Genomic DNA, 9065 nt, shown 5'->3' with positions numbered 1-9065 from the left:
ATACATACACACATATATATACACTCATAAATATACACATACATATACACAAAGTTATATATGCATGTGTGTCTATGTATATATACATACACATACATATACACATACATAAGTATACGCACACACACACACAGACAATTCAGTGTGCATTCAGATTCCATCAGTTCTTTCTCTAGAGGGGATAGCATTTTTCATAAGTTCTTCAGAATTGTCTCAGATCTTTGACTTGTTCAGAATAGCTGTTATTATGTACAGTTGTATTACGTACAATGTTCTTCTGGTTCTGCTCTCTTCACTTTGCATCTGTTCACATAAGTCTTCCTGTTTTTTTTAAAGTAGCTTGCTTGTTACTTCTTATACAACATTTGCATTCCATCACAATCATATACCACACTCTGTTCAACCATCCCCCCAACTGATAGGCATGCCCTCAATTTCCAACTTTTTGCCACCACATAAAGAACTACTATAAATATTTGTATACATATAGGTCTTTTTTCCTTTTCTTTAATATTGTTGGGATAAAGACTTAATAGTGTTATTGCTGGGTTAAAAGATATGCAATGTTTTATTGTTCTTCCAAATTGCTCTTCTGAATGGTTGGATCAGTTCACAACTCCACCAATATATTCATGTCCTGATTTTCTGACATCCTTTCCCATATAAGCCATTTGTCATTTTTCTAATCGGATAGGTAAGTGGTAGTAGTTTAAAAGTGTCAATTTTCATTTCTCTAAACAATCATGATTTAGAGTGTTTTTATATGAATATAGTTAATTTTATTTCTTTTGAAAACTGCAGGTTCATATCCTTTAACCCTTTGTTAACTGGGAAATGGCTCATGTTCTTACAAATTGGATTTAGCTCGCTATGTATTTGAGAAATGAGGTCTTTTTAAAAAGGAAATTGCTGTAATTTTTTCTAGTTTCCTGTTTTCCTTCTAATCTTGGCTCCATTGATTTTGTTTGTGAAAATCTTTTTTAATTTAATGAAATCAAAATTATCCAACTTACTTCCTGGGGTTCTATTTATCTCTTGTTTGTTAATAAATTCTCCCCCTCTCCATAGATCTGACAGGTAAGTTTTTCCATTCTCCTTTAATTTTCTTATGCTATCACTCATGTATAACTAATGCAGGCATTTTTACCTTATCTTTGTATATGACATGAGATGTCAGTCTATACTTAGTTCCAGCCAAACCATTTTCCTGTTTTCCCAGTGTTTTTTTTCCAAATTTTGAGCTTTTGTTTCAAGAGCTTGGATCTTTGATTTTATCAAACACAAGATTACTGTATATTTTTACCTAATATTTTCCACTGATACACCATTCTATTTCTTAGTCAGTAACACATTATGTTAATGATTACCTCTTCGTAATACAGTTTGAGATCTTTTATTGCTAACCTTTCTTTGTATTCTTGACCTTTTAACTTCCAGGTGAATTCTGTTATTTTTTCCTAACTCTATTAAGTATTTTTGGTAGTTTGGTATAGCTGAGAATGAGTAAATTAAGTTAGAATTGTCATTTCTTAAAAACATTTACTTGGGAGTCAAGATGGCAGAGTAAGTAATAGATTGCTATCACTCACCCTCATTGACCTCTAAAAAACAAAACAGAACGGAAAATAGCTTACCAGTAAAAATCCTGGAACAATTGGGCCAATGTAAAGATGGAAAGAAGCAGTCTTTTAACCTGGGAAACTTGGAGGGTCAGCAAAAAAAAGACTTGTCTTACTCAGGCAAAAAGAGAGTGCATCCCAGGACAGGAAGCATCCCAGCAAGCCAGCAACAAGCCCCACCTCGACAAAACAGTCGGAGATCCTGATCCCCAGGGTGGTAGAGCAGGCAAATGCCAAAACTGGGACTCAATACACCCCACACCTCATGCCCTAGCATAGCCAGGGTAACTGACAGACTCCAGATCAGTGAACCACCATATGTGTCAGCACAGTCCTGTGCAAGCAGGCATCCCCCAGTGGCCAGAACCCATTGTGCTTTAGCACAGCTCTGGCTGAGCAGGAATCCTCCAGCAGGACCTGCCCATACCTCAGCGCAGCCCCGTATGGGCAGATGTCACCTCCTTGTTCCTTAGTACAACCCTGGATGTGCTTACATGCTTTGATTCTGATTCTTCTTTACAACATGACTAATGTACAATTATGTTTAATGTGATTGTACATGTATAGCCTATATCAGATTGCATGCCTTCTTGGGGAAGTAGGAAGGGAAGGAGTAAAAAAAAATAGAACTCAAAATCTTGTAAAAGTGAATGTTGAAAAGTAAAAATAAATGGATGAAATATTTTTTTATAAAATATATTGACTTGGTCTTACCATGGGAAGTTCACAATTTTTTTCTCATTATCCAGATCTGACTTTGTATGTATTGTTTTGTCATTCTATTCACATAGCCCCTGGTTGTGTCTTGGGATGTAGACTTCCAAGTATTTTTTATTGTCTGCACTTCTTTTAAATTAAATTTCTCTTTCTACCTCTTCCTTCTGAACTTTATCAGATATGTATGTATGGTTTTTATGTACACATATGTATATATGTGTGTAAATACACATATGCACACACACATATATGCTGATAGATTCTGTGGGTTTATTTTCTATCCTGCAATTTTGATGACGTTGTTAATTGTTTCAGTTAGTTTTTAGTTGAATATTTAGGATTCCCTGAACTCACCATGATATCATCTTTGAAGAATGATACCTCTGACCCTAAATGCCTGACTCTTGACTCTGCCTCCAACTCCAAGTCTAACCCTAAACCTAGCCCTAAATGCCTCTGACTATAACCCTAATCCTAAGTGCCTCCAACTATAATCCTATCTCTGACCCTCTGACCTTAAATGCCTAATAGTTTTGTTTCCTCATTACCTGTTCTAATTCCTTCAATTTCTTTTTCTTCTTTTGTTACTGTAACTATCATTTATAGTGTAATATTTAATCAAAGTTGTGATAATGAGCATTCTTTCTTCATCCCTGAACTTGTTGGGAAGGCTTCTATTTTATCCCCATTACAGATAATGTTTGATGATGTAGAAAGATACTGCTCATTATTTTAAGGAAAACTCTATATGCCTTACTTTGCTCCCTGGGGCTGGTACCCCAGCTGTGTGTCTCCTCCTCTACCATATTAGCTATGTGTGGAGAGGGGAGAGCAGCCACTACTGCCACCTCCACCACCACCACAGGTTCTGCTCCTGACTCCAGACTTCTTTCTCCACCATGCCTCCATACAGCTGGAGAAAACAAGGAGTCTAAACAAGGTCTTACCCCTAGTTGGCTCTTGATTAAGTGAGTACCAGAACTTTAACATCAAATCCGGCTTTGCCCACCAACCTGTTTGACATGTTGGGACGGTGCCAAGCAGGGCCAAAGTTTACATTATTGTAAACATGCACAGACCCCAGGAGTACCGGGGCTACGAGTCACATGTGGTGGAAAGGGGAAAGCAAGATAACTATCAACTAGTTTGAAACTTAGACCAGGGTAAATACAGCGAAGTATTTGAAGCCATCAACATCACAAATAAAGAAAGAGTAGTCATTAAAATTCTCAAACCTGTAAAGAAGAAGAAAATCAGGAGTGAAATAAAGATTTTGGAGAACCTGCAAGGTGGCCCCAATATTATCACACTGGAAGATATAACAAAAGACCCCGTGTCACAAACACTTGCATTGGTTTTTGAACACATAAACAACACAGACTTCAAGAAATTGTACCAGATATTAACAGACTATAATATTCGATTTTATATGTATGAGATTTTGAAGGACCTGGATTATTGTCATACCATGGGGATTATATATAGAGATGTTAAACCTCATAATGTCATGATCAATCATGAACGCAGAAAACTGTGAGTAATAGACTGGGGCTTGGCTGAATTTTGTAATCCTGGCCAAGAATATAATGTCCAAGTGACTTCATGGTATTTTTTTAACAGAGCTAGATTTTTTTCTCCTAGAAATTATTTTATTATTTAATATTTTAGTTTTCAACATTGATTTCCACAAGATTTTGAGTTACAAATTTTCTCCCCATTTCTACCCTCCCCCAACTTCAATACGACATATATCCAGATTGCCCCACTCCCCAGTCAGTCCTCCCTTCTGTCACCCCACTCCCCCCTATCATCTTTCACCTTACTTTCTTGTCGGTTAGAATAGATTTATATGCCCCATTCTCCATATATCTTATTTCTCACTTGCATGCAAAACAACTTTTTTCTGAGCATCTGATTTTAAAAATTTGAGTTCCAAATTCTCTCCCCTCTTCCCTTCCCACTCACCCACCCTCCCTAGAAGGCAAGGAATTCAACACAGATCACACATGTATCATTATGTAAAGCACTTCCACAATACTCATGTTGTGAAAGGCTAACTATATTTCCTTCCATCCTATCCTGTCCCCATTTATTCAATTTTCTCTTTTGACCCTGTCCCTTTTCAAAAGTATTTGCTTTTGGTTACCTCCTCCCCCTATCTTCCCTCCCTTCTATATTCCCCCTTTTTTATCCCCTACTTTCCTGTGGGGTAAGATGCCTGATGGAGCGTGTTTGTTATTCCTTCCTCAAGTAAAATCTGATGAAAGCAAGATTCACTCATTCCCTCTCACCTGCCCCCTCTTCCCTTCCAATGAACTGCTTTTTCTTGCCACTTTTATGTGAGACAATTTACCTCATTGTATCACTCCCTTTCTCCCTCTCTCAATATTTTCCTCTCTCATCTCTTAGTTTGATTTTATTTTTTTAGATATTGACCCTTCATATTCAACTCACACTGTGCCCTCTGTCTATATATATATATATATGTGTGTGTGTGTGTGTGTGTGTGTGTGTGTGTGTGTGTGTGTGTGTTTGTGTGTGTGTGTATGTATATGTATACTCCCTTCAACTACCCTAATATTAAGAAAGGTCTCATGAGTTATACACATCCTGTTTCCATGTAGGAATGTAAATAAAACAGTTCCACTTTAGTAAGTCCTATATGATTTCTCTTTCTTGTTTATCTTTTCTTGTTTCTCTTGATTCTTTTGTTTGAAAGTCAAATTTTGTATTCAGCTCTGGTCTTTTCACTGAAACAGCTTGAAATTCCTCTATTTTATTGAAAATCTTTATTTTGCCTTGGAGCATTATACTCAGTTTTGCTGGGTAGGTGATTCTTGGTTTTAATCCTAGGTCCATTGACCTCTGGAATATCATATTCCAAGCCCTTTGATCCCTTAAGGTAGATGCTGCTAGATTTCGTGTTATCCAGTATTGTGTTTCCACAATACTAAAAATATTTCTTTCTGGCTGCTTCTAGTATTTTCTCCTTGACCTGAGAACTCTGGAGTTTGGTGACAATATTCCTAGGAGTTTTCTTTTTGGCATCTTTTTCAAGAGGCGATTGCTGTATTCTTTCAATTTCTATTTTACCTTCTTGCTCTAGAATGTCAGGGCAATTTTCCTTGATAATTTCTTGAAAGATGATGTCTAGGTTCTTTTTTTGATCATGGCTTTCAGGTAGTCCAATAATTTTTAAATTATCTCTCCTGGATCTATTCTCCAGGTCAGTGGTTTTTCCAATGAGACATTTCACATTGTCTTCTACTTTTTTCATTCCTTTGGTTCTGTTTTATAACATCTTGATTTCTCATGAAGTCGCTAGCTTCCACTTGCTCCAATCTAATTTTTAAGGTGGTATTTTCCTCAGTGGTCTTTTGGACCTCCTTTTCCATTTGACTAATTCTGCCTTCAAGGCATTCTCCTCATTCGCTTTTTGGAGGTCTTTTGCCATTAGTGTTAGTGTATTTTTTAAGGTGTTATTTTCTTCAGTATTTTTTGGGTCTCCTTTAGCAAGTCATTGACTTGTTTTTCATGGTTTTCTTGCACCACTCTCATTTCTCTTCCCAATTTTTCCTCTACTTCTCTTGCTTCCTTTTGCAAATCCCTTTTGAGCTCTTCCATGGCCTGAGACCAATTCATATTTTTCTTGGAAATTTTTGATGTTGGATCTTTAACTTTGTGGACTTCTAGCCATATGTTTTGATGTTCTTTTTCACCAAAAAAAGATTCTAGAGTCTGAGTCTGAGTCTGAGTCTGTGTCCTTTTTAGCTGCCTGGCCATGTTCCCAGCCAACTACTTGACCTTTGAGCTTTTTTTCAGGGTATGACTGCTTGTAGAGTAGAGAGTGCTTTGTCCCAAGCATTAGTGGCTGTGCTGCTATTTTCAGAGCTACTTGTACTCCACTGTCACTGCAAGCTCTGCCACAGCAGTGCTCCTCCTCCCCCAAGTACCACCAACCAGGATTGTGACCCAGATCCAAGCAGCACAAAGCAAGCCCTGTACTCCTGCCCTGGTCTGCCTCTTAATTCCTCCCACTCTGTGCTCCAGGAACTCTGAAAGCAGCTGATGCTGGAGCTCCACCACTGCACCACCTCCACTACCCCCAGGGTTGGTGGCTGGACAGGTATCTAACCCTATCTAGCAGTTTACCCACTAACCTGCTCCATGGTCTTTGGCATTTGTGGGTTGAGAAGTCTGGTAAGTGCCATACTTCAATGATTCATGGCCCTAAGGCTCCCTCTGGCTGACTCCTAGTCTGGTCTATCCTGGCATGGCCCATGCTGGGCTGCACTCCACTCCCAACACACTTGCAATACACTCTTCCCAGTAACCATCCAGGCTGGAGACCTGCTTCCCTCTGCTTTTTCATGGGTTCTGCAGCTCTAAAATTTGTTCAGAGACATTTTTACAGGTGTTTGGAGGGATTTGGGACAGAGCTTAAACAAGTCCTTGCTTTCCAGCAACCATCTTGGCTCCACCCCTGGCTTTATGATATTTTAATGTCCTGAGCTTCTTGTAGACTATCAGATGTATGATTACAGTTTGGATATTTGGAACTTGGGTTGCATGTTGGCAAGCATGATCTTCCCAAAGAAGCCATTTTTCCATGGACACGACAATTATGATCATTTGGCAAGGATAGCCAAAGTGCTGGGGACAGAAGACTTACATGATTGTATCAATAAATACAACATTGAAGTAGATCCATATTTCAGTGATATCCTGGTCAAGCACTCCCATAGTCGATGGGAGCATTTTGTTTACAGTGAAAAAAAGCACCTGGTCAGTCCATAAGCCCTTGATTTCTTGGACAATGTGCTGTGCTATGACCACCCATCATGGCTCACCACAAGAGAGGCCTTGGAGGAACACCGTCATTTCTACCCAATTGTAAAGGACCAGACTCGGATGGACACATTCAACATGCCAAGCGGCAGCGCTCCTGTCAGCACTGACAACATGATGTCAGGGATTACTTCAGTGCCGTCTCTTTCACCAATTGGACCTCTAGTAGGCTAGCCAGTGAGTGATTGCTGCTGTCAACCCACTGGGGATGCCAGTTCCAGCTACTGCAGGTGCTCAGCAGTGATGACTGGCTGTGTCTCCTGATGCCTGAGCAGAGCCAGGTAGGAGAGGGGCTTCACCTCTCCATCTCTCACTTTGATGCAGTTGTCCCTTGAAGGGGAGTGGTTGGAACACTTCAGAGTCACTGTGTCTGAACAGTTGCTTGTGGATTTTCAGTATTTAAGTCTTCATAAGAACATATTATAGGCCGATTTTTTTTCTTTTTTTCTTTACTCGAAGTTTTTGTAACTCAGGAGATTCCCTGATAAATTACCTGCAGCTGGAATATTTCACAGATGATTCTCCCTGTCCCCCAATGCAAACTCAATCACAACTCTTCATCTCATGAACAATAATTAATCCCCCTTTTTCCTGTTTGTTGTATTTAACTATAAATCTCTTCCAGTTCCCACCATTACTTCTCCACCAGTCCACACCTTGGGAGGTATGTTGTCTTTGTGCTCTTCTCCAGAGATTACCACAATACAGCTTTTCCAGGGAAGCAGGAAGGAAGGGAAAGGAGGAAGAAGACCCCCTTCTTCACAGTAACATACTGCTCACTTTAACCCTTAACTCCAGAGGAGCTGGAATCCAGTAGGGTACACTGGCCCAACCAGTGGAACCCAGTCAGATAGACGCTGAAAGTTTACCCAAAGTGCACACAGATCCTAAAACCCTCTACTCAATATGAGTCATGTCTTAGTGACCTAACCTTAAATTCAGCTCACTTGCATGTAATTTTAGTTTGAAAATTAAACAGTTCTTCTTCCCTCCCCACTCTTCTTCCTTTATTCCTCTTCCAGTCAATGTTTCCTAGTAGAATTGACTATACTACAGGTAAGATCCTTTTTCACATAGCAGAGGAGGGTGGTGGAGAGAAGGAGAAATCTTCTCAGATTTTTTTATTTTCAATTTTACATGAAATTTGTTACTGGGTATAATGCCTTGCCTTTTTTAAAACAACAACAACAACAACAACAACAACAAAACCCAAACATTGTCTATGCCAATTTCATGCTAGTGCTATTAAGAACTAGAGCTTATGGGACATCTGAGCACACCAAATACCAATTTGAGGCTTCTTTTCCTCCAATTTGCCCTTTTTCTTCATGTGCCATCCAGTGAGAACACCTGTGACCTCAGACTCATAAATGTATACTGAGGGGCAAGAGCAAAGCAAAGTCCCTCTAAATGAAAGTGAAACAGTAGATCCATAGGTGTGGAACAATATTAACTGTTGACAATGACAAAACACCCTTATTTCAGTTCTGCTCTACCTTCCTTGCTGTGTGTGTGTTTCTGTACTGTATATATGGATGTATATACGTATGTGTGTATATGTGTAGTATGCATGTACATATACTACTTTGTCCCTCCTATGTGAAAGATCCAGTGTTAGATATTTTTGGTGTAAATAAATGTTTGGTTGCATTTATATATATAAAAAGGAAAGCTCTATTTTATTCCTATGATTTTTTAGTGTTTTTAATGGAAGTATATTTTGTCAAAGGCTTTTCTGCACCTATTGAAATAGTCACACAATTTTTTTTCATTTTTTTAAATTTATATTTGATTATGCTGATAGTTTTTCCTAATATTGAACCAGCTTTTCATTTCTGATATAAATCCCAACTGGTCATAGTTTATAATCTTTGTAATATA

General features: G+C 38.7%; 1 pseudogene; it reads left to right on the top strand.

Annotated features, from left to right (window-relative positions):
• Nucleotides 1–3360: 3360 nt before the first annotated feature.
• Nucleotides 3361–7428, top strand: LOC118842100 (annotated as a pseudogene).
• The last annotated feature ends 1637 nt before the right edge of the window (nucleotides 7429–9065 follow it).

Source organism: Trichosurus vulpecula, chromosome 3 (genome assembly GCF_011100635.1).
Source record: "Trichosurus vulpecula isolate mTriVul1 chromosome 3, mTriVul1.pri, whole genome shotgun sequence".
Classification (NCBI taxonomy): Eukaryota; Metazoa; Chordata; class Mammalia; order Diprotodontia; family Phalangeridae; genus Trichosurus; species Trichosurus vulpecula.
This window is presented reverse-complemented; position numbering and strand designations above follow the sequence as displayed.